The sequence below is a fragment of the Aotus nancymaae genome, unplaced genomic scaffold, assembly GCF_030222135.1.
Source record: "Aotus nancymaae isolate 86718 unplaced genomic scaffold, 86718_ANA_hifiasm-v0.15.2.pri h1tg000020l, whole genome shotgun sequence".
Lineage (NCBI taxonomy): Eukaryota > Metazoa > Chordata > Mammalia > Primates > Aotidae > Aotus > Aotus nancymaae.
The window spans coordinates 14,111,668-14,125,250 of record NW_026988432.1 but is presented as its reverse complement, the minus strand read 5'-3'; the positions used below and the strand labels follow the sequence as shown (position 1 = coordinate 14,125,250).

General features: G+C 37.3%; 1 protein-coding gene across 1 annotated transcript in view; it reads right to left on the bottom strand.

Annotated features, from left to right (window-relative positions):
* Window positions 1–13,583, bottom strand: part of LOC135276019 (neuroblastoma breakpoint family member 1-like) — a 171,992-nt gene that overhangs the window by 58,567 nt on the left and 99,842 nt on the right. The gene's annotated exons all lie outside the window — the stretch shown is intronic.

Genomic DNA, 13,583 nt, shown 5'->3' with positions numbered 1-13,583 from the left:
ACTTTTTATTGACAAGCAGTATTCCATTATGTGGAAAACCACATTTTGTTTATTCATCAATGGACATTTATGTTGTTTCTGGTGTTTGGTTACTATGAATAACTACTATGAAAATTTGTGAGCATGTTTTGTGTGAGCACGTGTTTTCATTTCTTTTGGGTAGATACTTAGAGTGATATTGCTGGGTCATATGATAAGTGTAAGTTTCAATTAATATGAAACTACCAAAGTGCTCTCCAAAGAGGTTCTGTTATTTTTTATTCCTATCAGCAATGCGTGAGCAGTCCAGCAGCTCTGTATTTAGTATGGTCAGCCTTCTTTGTTATAGCCATTCTAGTTGCTATAATTTAAATAGCATCTCATTGTGGTTTTAATTTTTGCGTTTCTTTGATGACTAATTCTGTTGAGCATCTTTTCTTATGGTTATTGGCCATATGCCTATCTTATTTTGTGAAATATCTGTTCAATCTTTGCCTATTTAAAAATTACTTTGCTGATCTTCTTATTGACTTGTAATTGTTTTTTAATGTGTTCTAAATACAAGTACTGTGTGAGATCCATAGATTTCATGCTGATAATGTTTTTGAAGAGCAGTTTTAAATTTCCATGAAGTCTAATTCCTTAACTTTTTATTTTATGCTTTCTACTTTTCTGTGTCTTATTTAAGGAATATTTGCCAGTTTTAGTTTCGCTAAGACTTTCATCTTTTTTTCTAGAGGTTTTACAGTTTTAACTTTCATACTCAGGCCTATGATTGATTTTAAGTTAATTTTTGTGAAGTAAGTGTTGGTATTAACTGTTTTCCATACAGATATTCAATTGTTTTAGCATCATTTGTTGCAAAACTCCTTATTCTAATGAATTAATTACCTTGGCCACTTTATGACATATAAATATACAGGCTATATCTGAATTCCTTGTTTTTCTACTACATACGTCTATCATTATCTTAATACCACACCATCCTTGATAATAGTCCTTGTCCTGAAATTTAATTTGTGTAATATGAATGTAACTACTCAAGATTTCATATTAGGGTTGGCATGGTATTTCTTTTTGCATTTTTGATTTTTGTCTTAGAGGTGCCATTGCATTTAAAGTGAATTTTAACATAGACATCATATAATTGGATGCTACAGTCACATCGTGAAAGTAGGATAGACCCCCCCTACCCACCTAAAAGTCGTTGAATGTTGTGACTGATGATGCTATACATGCACCAAGAGGGTATGACGAGATTTATTACTCATGTAATGAGGCTTTCTGGGGAGAGCAGAGCGGGGTCCCAAGCAAGATTGAGAGTCAGGAGGGTCAACTGGCTTTGGCTTTATTGTGGTTATGAGCTGAGACTAGGGTGAAGGTTTCTGCGATGATCAGGGCTTGCTTGATTTGAACTTTCCACAGGTACCAAAGTAGGAGCTCCAGGGCTTTCTTCCCATCCAGATGTGAAACAGAGGGACAGAGGGAAGGTGAGTTTTGATGCTATCAGCAGCCAACCATCAAAAATGGAGCCAGGCTCCATTACATTGGATCTTGCTTTGTAATGCAGTCTGACAATTTCTGTCTTTCAAATAGAGTGTCCAACAATATTTATGGTAATTATCATTGAGCGTGGGTTTGAATTTACCATATTGCTCTTTTTTTGTTTTGCTTGTCTCATCGGTTCATTGTTCCCCTCTTCTTTTCCAGACTTCTTTCTGACTATTTTTCGTATTCTATTTCATCTCCACTCTTGGCCTACTCATGGATGCTTTAGAGGTTACAATATTCGTATTTAACTTATTAAAGGCTACCTTCAAACAATATTATTCAACTTATTTTTTAATGTGACAACCTTACCACAGTGTACTTCCATTTCACCCTCCCATCCTTTGTGCTATGATAGTAATTGATTTTATTTCTAAATTTCTTACAGCCCACATAATACCTTTGTATTCCTTTTGCTTCAAATAGTTACTTATATTTTAAAATTGAGCAAAACATCTTTTATATTTGTCTGTGTATTTACCATTTTGGTCATTCTTCATTCTTGTGAAGTTTCTATTTCGTATCATTTTTCTACTTCCTAAAGAAGTCTTGGGGGGATTCCAACAACTCTTTCACTAGAAGTATAGAGGTAACCTGACCCATCGACATAGATATGGTGGGCCTATAGGGACATGCAGTTAAAATTATTTTATTTTTCATTTTTTGAGACTCTGAATTTTTGAATAGAAAGGTGTGACAGAAAGCAAGCATGATTTTAAACCTGTGCTGTTCAATAGGGTAGCCACCAGACATATGTGGTTGCATTCATTTAAATTAATTAAAATTTTAAAATTCAGTTTTTGTATTCATTATCTATTAGTGCATTAAAAATACCCCAAAATGTAGCAGCTAAAAATGATAAACACTCTGATCTCACATTTCCCGGGGGTCAAGAATCTCGCATTGCTTAGGTGGGTGCCTATGGCTCCAGGTCTCTCAGGACTTTGTAGTCAGGCTGTCCTCAGGGCTGCGGTCACCTCTAGGCTCACCTGGAGCTGCAGAATCTGCTTCCAAGCTCACTCATACAGCTGCTTTCTTCGTCTCCCAAATGTACCATCAATGTTTTTAAGTATTAAAAGTTTAATTTTTTGTGGTGCCCTCATTTACTTATTCTATGAAGAAGTATATGCTAATACCCTGCTAAAATGTTTCTTAAAGTAATTGACTAATAGAATGCTGGAAGGAACGTTAGAACTCATCTATTCAATTCCTTCTTTTAAACAATGAGAAATAGAAGTGCAAAATAATTAGCAATACAAAAGGAAAACATTACAACTACAGTAATATTACCTAGTATGCAAATTTTTAATACTTAATAAGCCTAATGATCCTAAATTCCATACCCCACTTTTGGTACTAATTGACTATATTAGTCCATTTTTACACTGCTATAAAGAACTGCCTGAGACTGAATAATTTATAAAGGAAAGAGGCTTAATTGACTCACGGGTCAGCATGGATAGGGAGCCCTCAGGAAATTTTCAATCATGGTGGAAGACAAAGGAGAAGCCAGACACCTTCTTCACAAGATGACAGAAAGGAGAATGAAAGAAGGAAGAGCTTGCCAAACATATATAAAACCATAAGATCTTGTGAGAACTCACCCACTGTCATGAGAACAGCATGGGGGAAGCTGCCTCCATGATTCAATTACCTCCACCTAGTCTCTCCCTTGACATGTGGGGATTGTGGGGATTATGAGAATTATAATTCAAGTTGAGATTTTGGATGGGGACACAGCTAAACTGTATTATTCCACCCCTGGACCCTCCCAAATCTCATGTCCTCATATTTCTTTTTTCTTTTTTTTCGAGATGGAGTTTCGCTCTTGTTACCCAGGCTGGAGTGCAATGGCGCGATCTCGGCTCACCGCAACCTCCGCCTCCTGGGTTCAGGCAATTCTCCTGCCTCAGGCTCCTGAGTAGCTGGGATTACAGGCGCACGCCACCATGGCAGCTAATTTTTTTGTATTTTTTAGTAGAGACGGGGTTTCACCATGTTGACCAGGATGGTCTCGATCTCTTGACCTCGTGATCCACCTGCCTCGGCCTCCCAAAGTGCTGGGATTACAAGCATGAGCCACCACTCCTGGCCCATGTCCTCATATTTCAAAACACAATCATGTCTTTTCAATAGTCCCCCAAATCCTAAATTCATTCCAGCATTAACTCAAAAGTCCAAGTCCAAAGCCTCATCTGAGACAAGGCAAGTCCTTTCTACCAATGAGCCAGTACAATAAAACACAAATTATTTCTTTCCAAGATACAATGGGGTACAGGTATTGGGTAAATACACCTGTTTCAAATGGGGGACGTTGGCCAAAACAAAGGAGCTGGAGGCCCCATGCAAGTCTGAAATCCAGTGAGACTGTTAAAGCTCTGAAATGATCTCCTTCAGCTGCATGTCTCACATCCAGGTCATGCTGATACAAGAGGTAGGCTCCTAGGGCCTTGGGCAGCTCCACCCTTATGGCTTTGCATGAAATTCCCTAACTTTTCTCCACTTGTCAACTACCGAGTGGATTCTTCACTGTTTTTTTTCTCTTGCCTGGCAAGTAAACTCAGTGATGCTTTCTTAGCCCCAATGAGCTTTGCTTCATCCTTTGACAGGGCACACAACAAAGTGATACCAGAACTGGAAAACTGAAGCCTGGTATCGTGACTCCCAGTGGGTTTGTCTCCCCATCTCAACCCTGTAGAGTTGTTCTCTGAGAGTATTACTCACATAGCTCTGAAGAAATCCAATCCTGAGCCAATTCACTGAGTCTAGAGCAGATTCACCATGAGTTTAACTAACAGACCTTGTGATACGCAAACACTTCAGTCCTCCTGGTTGGTTATATTAGACTTCCCACACAGACCCTTCAATATTGCCACATCTGTCCCCTGTGAGGTAGGAGTGCTGTGCAGCTGACAGCATTTATGAAAAGCCTTAGAGTAAAATGTGCTGAATCCAGGGATTTACCCAAGTCTCACTTGTGGACTGGCTGTTCTTTGGTAGGGCTCCAGGATGTTTCAGGATCTGGTCTCAGCTTTACAGGATCAAGTGCATTTTTGTTTGCTTGTTTCTGCATCTATAACTTGTCAGATCCTAGGGATCTAGTTTAATTCTGTTCAACGTATACCCTTTAATCACTTGCTGCAAAAAATACAGGCATCAGTGGAACAATCCTTGCTGTTGAAGGATGTCCAATTTGGTGGTAGAAATAGACATCATTGTAGGCTGCTATGTAAAATATAGCAGCCTACACTGATGATAGTGATCCAAAGGAGACTTTCATTAGTTCATTGGGAGGTTAGAGTGGGTAAGAGACTTGGCACAGATTGGAAGGGATGAGGAAGAGGGTTTCCCATTACTCAAAGCCATGCAGTTGATCTACTATCTGGAAATAGTAAATTTATTGCTATGTAAGTGGAGCTATATTGTAAGCCATATTTAGTCATCTTGGAACATCTTCCTGCTGGATAGGTATACTCACAGACCAAATTATAGTTTAGAAACTTGCTTGGTAAGTAAAGGATTAGAAAAAGGAAAATGGGTGTGACCTGAGATGACAAGAACATATGTTTAGATGTTCTGGGAGCCATCCTTATAGACCCTGCAACAGACAGGTGTTTGAAGAGATACTGACTTGTTGGCCAGCATGGTGAAGCCCAGTCTCTACTAAAAATACAAAAGATTAGCCAGGCATGGTGGCACATGCCTGTAATCCCAGCTACTCAGGAGGCTGAGGCAGGACAATTGCTTGAACCCAGCAGGCGGAGGTTGCAGTGAGCTGAGATCACGCCACTGCATGCCAGCCTGGGTGACAGAGCACGATTCTGTCTCAAATATATAGATAGGTTTCTACCTGTCACCAAAAGCAGCTTTGTAGGAGCTTATCTCATAAAAGAGACACTATTATGAAAATGTATCCTAGATCAGATGTGTTTTGTGGTAACCTGTTTCTGGTATAGCATTAGAGAGAGAGTCTGGTTTCACTCATGAATCCAAAGCCTGACCGGCAACTCATCTGCAAACCCTCTCTCTGAAGAAGATTATTTTACAGAACAAGGTCCACAATATCACATTACCTTTAGGCAACTTTGGAGAGTTTTCATTTCAGAGACTGATGTTTTATGACTTTGTCTTGAGGCCAGTAGTCCCCTGAAGATCAACTAGGGACTGTAATATGCTTTAAACCAAATCAGGGAAGCCTGCTTGCCGTGACAGTAACCCAGCTGAATAACAATAGGAGAAAGTGGGAAGTTAGAACCAGGGAAAGGGATGAGCTTTAATCTCATAGGAAGAACTATTCTTTTCCTACCCATGAATATCTGGTTTATACCATCAAAAACATGCAAACAGAGAAACTCATGGTGGTATCATGGGATTTGTGAATAAATAAAATCTGTTTTATAAATAGTATATTCTAATTTTGAGATGCATTTGCTACTTTAGTGATCATTAAATGTAAAAAAGAAACACAACAAATTATAATATTAAAATCAGTTTTTAAAAACCAGCTATAAATGATTTGTATTTCCAAAAAAACTTTTGAGAGTTTGTCAAACTGTGTAAGGTGGCGGTGACTCTTCTTAAGACAATGTATTTTGTACCAGATGCTTATTTCCTTTCTTGAAGACTCTCCCATTGAGTCTTTTCACATTCCCAATACATTTAGAGCTGGAAGTTTCAGAGCTATTGTCAGAGAGCTGAGCTCTAGCTGCCCCAAAATTCTGATCATTCTCTCTCTCTCTCTCTCCATATATATGCATAATATAATCAGATCAGAACTATATATATAGCACATATATATATAGATCAAAACTATATACATAATATATAGTTATCATATATATTATTTATATATATTGTTCTGATCTGATTATATAATATATATTTTATATATATAGAGAGAATGATCAGTCTTGATGAGGTCCCAGTGCATTCCTGCACCTGGGTTCCCTCAGAGTACTGAGGTGCAAGCCTCTTAAAATTATACCTAAGGGTCTCTCCATTCCACAATGCATCAAATGATTGTAAGAAAACAAAGCCTCCTCTCTTCAATGTCACAATTACCAAGCATATTTTCCTTAAGCATATATATACGTATATATATATACACATATCTATATACATATATATATATACGTATATACATATATACATATATATATACATATATATATACGTATATACATATATATACATATATATGTATATACGTATATACGTATATATATATATATATAGAGAGAGAGAGAGAGAATATGTATTATAATATATATTCATCCTTTGACAGGGCATGCAGCTAGGTGATACGAGAACTGGGAAACTGAAGCCTGGTATCATGACTCCCAATGGGGTTGTCTCCCCACCCCAAACCCACAGAGTTGTCCTCTGAGAGTATTACCCACATAGGTCTGAAGAAACCCATTCCTGGGTTAATTCACTGAGTATATCTATAGAGAATATAATATATATTTAGAATGATGAAAGTGCTTTCTTTCTCTACTACATTGTGGAGAGGGTTTCTGGGTTGGAAGAAGATTTTAGTTTAATTACATTTTTTTCCAACATATTCCACAATTATGAAAAATGTGCTGATATATATCTATATCATCTATTTGATGTGTGTCTATATATATACACATATCAAGTATATTATATATATGTGTACACACACATAGCTACGATATATATCTATATCTATCTATGTATCTATACCTCAGAACTTGATTACACACATATCAAGTTCTGAGGTATAGATATCTGAGATATATCTGATATATATATATATATCTCAAAACTTGATATGTGTATATATATACACACACATATATATATACACACACACACACACACATGCATCCTAGATATGTAATATGTCACTCTAAGAATGACAACTTGGAGGGGAAGGTACAAAAAGTCCCAAGTTCCCTGTGAGCCTGTTAAGTCTTGATGAGGTCCCAGTGCATTCCTGCACCAGGGTTCCCTCAGAGTACTGAGGTGCAAGCCTCTTAAAATTATACCTAAGGGTCTCTCCATTCCACAATGCATCAAATGCTTATAAGAAAGCAAAGCCTCCTCTCTTAAATGTCACAATTACCAAGCACATTTTCCTTAAGCCTCTCATGACAGGGTTCTGCTGGAACAAAGCACACTCTTCATAATTGTGGAATGTGTTGGAAAAATATAATTAAAACCAAAATCTTCTTCCAACCCAGAAACGCTCTCCACAATGGTAGCAGAGAAAGAAACCACTTTCATTATTCGGTAAGCATTGAACCAGAATGAGATGTTCATCACAGGCAATCTGCTAAGAGATGGCAAAGGCAGGAAAACAGTCTCATCCTTTTATGTAGACAGGCAGATCCAACCATTCCATAGATGTTCTCAAAATGAACAATAATTACTCCTCAAGTAAAAGGACTTGACAGCCCCATTTATCACACATAATTCATCCCAGGTTCACCTGGCAATTAGGGTGACCATCTGTGTTAGTTAATTGGTTTTATACAGAGGAAAAACAAACTTCTATCTTAAGAAATGGAGGTAGTTTTGCAGCTTGGAGCCAGGTGCCCTCTGATGTTAAGCTCCTACCCTCCTCCAGAAGCTGGGAGAGGACAGCTATCTCTCCTGATGTTTACCTTTCAAAGAGATGGTTCCCAGGTCCTTGAGAAAGGTATTTCTTCATCATAAAGTTGATAAAAGACGTATTTAGTCTTCAAAAGAATTAATATACACTTCAGAAGAGGAGGAAATATTTAGAATTATAAACTTTCTAAAGTAAATACTCTGATACAAACGAGGGGAGAAGAATTTCTTCCCTTATCTTTAATAGGGAGAATTAAGCTTCTTATTTTAATTTGTATTTGTCTTTACAAAGGTTAAGTTAAATTTGTTTTTTCATTTGACATTAGGCCTATTAACCACAATCTGGTTATCACAACTTATCTCACTCAAAAATTTATGTAAAACAATGTGGTCAGTAATATACTTTCAATTCTCTTTTTCTTTGAACTCATTGCATTGTTTTCTTTATCACGATTTATTATCTTGAACTAGTATTACCAGTTGTTTGGAAATAGTGGTTGCCAAAACCGCTTCTTAGAATTACAGTGTTTAGAAAATAGCGAAACTTTGTAGACCATTAGCAGCAGCAGCAGCAGTAGTGGCAGAATCTTCTAACTTTACTTGGAAACCAAATCATGGCCATCCTGTCCTCAGCTACCTTCTTAACTGTCAGTGTTAATTTATCAGTGCTAAAATGTTGGTGGGTTCCAGGTCAAAGAGATATTTCTCTTCCCAGTTTGATTTATGTATGTCTCCACGTCAGCATTTGAAAGTGTTATTGGAAGCTGTAAACCAATGTTTGTAGTAAGCTTATTAAATGTGTTTAATATTTCTGGTTCACTAAACTTACACAGATTATTCCTTGAGTCTAGAAAATGTTAACTTATGATCTTGTATTTATGATGCACTTTACATCTCCAAGTAGATTTTGGGTCATCCCCATACCCAAAACCTGTCATTGCCAGAAGCGTTGGCAGAAAAAGCTGCTCCAAAATTTACATATATGCAAACATCCTGATTCCTTTTCAGCTCACTCACTGGGGATTAGCAGAAAGTCCTGGGATGCCTGAGCACTTGTATAACTCTGCTGTATTTGTGCAGGTGTGTAATTGGAGAATGAAGGCTTGGGGTGGAGAGGACAATCTCCCCATCCCAAGAGCCACCATTTGTGTAAACCAGGACATGCTCTGGAGAATATGGGATCAGAGATGCAGTGATAGGTTGTATCAGGATGCAGAGCTTTCCTATGATGAAGACAGGAGACATCAGGATCATCTTCGCTGGCTGTCTCAGCATTGCCTTGCAGGTCACTGATGTGCCGCTGCTGGAGCAGTCATAAACGTGGCTGCGCTGAAGGAAAAGCATCCAGTGCCTCATTTGTCATGCTCAGCTTATCTGGAGGTGGTCCTCACTTTAGTCTGATCACCATTCAACTTAAAAGACACTCAAAAACTCAAGCTTTGGTTTTTCTTAAAGTTATCATTGGAGAAAAAATATAGGTACAAAGTTATTAAAGAGGAAACAATTGTATTTGAATAATTTAAGTTACATAATATTTTATGAATATAGGTTATGTAATATTTTAAATTATGTATCTTTCTCAACGTAACAGAAAAAACACAACCTTAAGACTTTAACCTCTTAGAAGGCAAAGGCTGGCCCTATCCTCAGTGGAATCATACAAATAGCTGTTTGGGCAGACATTATGGAAAACATAATAAAGTTTCTTTGATCATAAAGGTCCTTCAAAAAGTTAAAAACAGAACTACCATATGATTTAGTAATTCCACTTTTGAGTATGTTTCCAAAGGAAATAAAAGCAGTTGTGTTGGAAACATATGTTTATTCCCAAATTCATTGCAGTATTATTCACAATCATCAAAATGTGGAATCAAACCATGTATCTAATAACTAATGAATGGATGAGGAAATTGTGTTATATACGTGGACAGTAGAATCCTTACCCTTTAGCCTTTAAAAAAAGGAAACCCTGTCATGTATGACAACATGGTAAACCTGGAGAACATTATGTTGAGTGAAATAAGCCAGGCAGAGAAAGACAAATATTTTATGATCTCTCTCATATGTGGAATCTAGAAAGGTTGAAGTCATATAAATAAAGAATGAAATGGTGGTTACCAGGAGCCGGGGAGTGAGAAGGAATTGAGATGTTGGTCAAAGGATACAAATTTCAGTTAAATAGAAGAAGTAAGTTCAGGAGGTCTATTGTACAACATGGTGACTATAGTTAATTCATTTTATTTTTGAAAATTGCTAAGAGACTAGCCTTTCAGTGTTTTTAACCACAAAAAAATTATGTGAGGTAATGCATATATTAATTAGCTCTACTGACTCATTCCACTGTGTCTACATGTTTCAAAACATGCTGTATAAGATAAATGTATATAGTTTTTATCAATTAAAAGTACATTTAAAACCAGTATTTAATGAAGAATATTTTTTCACCTAAATTTGTGTGTTTTGGACAATTCTCTTTTTCCTTTTTTGGGTCAGCTTTATAGAGGCATAATTAATTAAAATAAAATTTAAGTGTGGAGTTCAATGACTTAAGACTGTTTTCCAATGTGGTTGCACCTTCTGTATTCTCATTAGCAGTGTGTGAGCATTCCAACTGCTTCATATTCTTTTCAAAACTTGCAATAGTCCAGTATTTTAAATTTTATTTTTGGCCACCATAATGCGTACAAAGTGGTATTCCGTGGGGAGAAGTTTTGAAAGCACTTAAATTTTGCCTTTCTTATTAAGCTTTTAATTTAGTCATTTATTGTATATCAGCATGGACTCATATGCCGTTTTGTTCAGCAGATTTTAATTCATTATTTTAAAAATCAAAACAAAAACTGTGGCTTTCCCTTCAGTTTCTTTCGCAGATGGCCACAATGCAGGTGTAATTGGTTTTCTGGCTGGAATATAAGTAAATGTTTCAATTCTCATAACAAAATATCAACGGTGCCCTATACTCTATAAAACTCTAATGCTTATGAGCTTTTGTCTTAGCATTTTCATTATTCTAAAGTCCCTTCTTCTAAACCCAGAAAAATTAATAGTTGAAAGATATGGTCTAAAGTCATTCTAACAATCAGTTCTTCAAAACTTTGCACTCTACCATTTTCAGCTTCATTGAATCATTAGAAATTAATTCTCATCTATTTGACAGAATTAGAGCTTTATAATTCCTTACAATGTATCATTTTAAAGTATACTTCAAAATCATAGGTCCTAGCCGAAACTTCTGATCTCTTCATATTTCTCATAAACTCAATACCATCCTTATTTGACCTCATTAAGTGATGTAATACACATCTATTCTTCAAGACTACCACATCCTTCTTTGCTTTCTTTCCCCAGCTGCATTCACTGAACAGATTGTTCATGTTATCTACTCTCTGGCTAGTCTGTCAATTTCCTCGACAACTTGACCAAGTCTCATAGTTAAGTGGGGAAATATTTGTTTTCTCTGCCTTGATCTTGGACTGCTGAATCTTGCTGAAGAAAATTTCAACCTTGCTCAAATCCTCAAAAACTCATGTTTTATGAAACCAGGTGGGACTCAGTAGTGACTGGGAAGAATCTATGGGAGTAACTCTGGAACCCTAAGAAAAGCTACTTTCTAGAAAATAAAAATGATCAATTCCTGGTTTTACACATATTGGTATACTTCAAGGTCGATTACAGATTCTTCTTTCTTCTAACTTTATCCTTTCTCCCTAGGATCTTATCTTTGCTTTTAGCTACAGTTACCATATTTATCCCAGTAACTCTAGAGTATTTATATTGACTATCACAAATTTAGAGCTTCAGATCATATTCTGTTTCTGAGATTTAGACTAATATCTTCAAGTGCCTGCCAGGCAAATCCATTTGAATCTTAAAAAAAAGCAATTCACATAGAACCACCAACAGCCATGAAGCCACAAGACACAGACTTTATTGGGAAATGATTCCCAAATCTCTGTGCGTGGAGTTCTACTAAACTACGTCTCTGACTTTTCAGCTATATCCTGAAAAATCATGGTCAATTCGATCATCTGGTAATATGAATATAATGATATCTAAATTATAAAATAATTTCAGGCTGGGCATGGTGGCTCACTCCTGTAATCCCAACACTTTGGGATTACAAAGTCAAGAGGTCAGGCATTCAAGACCAGCCTGGTCAACATGGTGAAACCCCATCTCTACTAAAAATACAAAAATTAGCTGGGTGTGGTGGTGCACGCCTGTAGTCCCAGCTACTCAGGAGGCTGAGCAGGAGAGGTGCTTGAACCAAGGAAGCAGAGGTTGCAGTGAGCCAGGATTATGCCGCTAGACTCCAGCCTGGGTGACAGACGGAGACACCATCTCAAAAATAAATAAATGAATGAAATAATAAAATAATTTCAAACACAGTGACTTAGAATGGTCAGATTTTACAGATTAAGGACCTTTCCACTCTTTATTTTCTAATTCATCAATAAATCAAAATAATGCCTCTATATGTTAAATAAATGTAACTTGGTATGTCATTTATCTATTACACAATAAAGCTGCATATAAAACAACCATAAAACCTCATTGGCATGCAACAACAGAGATTTATCCAGCTCAGGAGTCTTTGGATTTCCACTGATCTGGCTGAGCTCATGAATGCCGTTGCAGTCCACTAAGTATCAGCTGATCTAAAACTCATTGGCCGGAAGAACTGGAAGAATCCAGCTCTATTCCGTGTGTTGCTCCTCATCCAGCAGGCTAACCTGGAGTCTTCAGGATAAGGACAAGAGCCATCAGTGAAAGAGTGCTTTCAGCCTCTGCTTGCCACTTTCTTAGGATAACCAACTCATTCTGATTTTCCCAGTCTATCCCACATCCAGGAAACACCCTGAACTCCAAGCAAACCAGAGCAGCTGGTCACCCTATGACATCTCACTGGACACAGCAAGTCAACTGCCTGAGCTCAAAATCAGAGTGGAAGGGCCCACAAGTTACCTGGTAAAGAGCACAGACGGGGAAGGGTAGAGATTGTGAGCATTTGGGCAATCAGTCTACCACACAAGGTTTTTAACTTCTTGCTACCCGAGTGTTCTGTTGTGATAAAGCAATCTATGGCAGGTGGTCTCAAGCCTGGTCTAGGTTTGTAATTTCACCTCAGTTCCTACTTATGTATTTGGACAAACAGCTCCTTAAGCTGGACCTCTGAGCTGGCTGGCTAAGGTGTGGGTTTTGAATTGCAAAACAAAAGATGGGCAAAACTCTTGACTTGATACAAAAACCATTGAACTCAGTACAATGGTTTCCAACCTTGAGGCATCAGACCTACAGTGATAGCACCTTTGACAGTTCCTCCTCAAGAACAAAGATCAATATATCCTAGCTTAACCAACTCTTCATTTTCCCATTAACAAGATGGCTGCTAGAGCTCTACGGTATATTCCAAATTAAAGACCTGTGCATTTGACCTAACCTACGGAACTATTAACAAAGGTATATATGACCCTCCC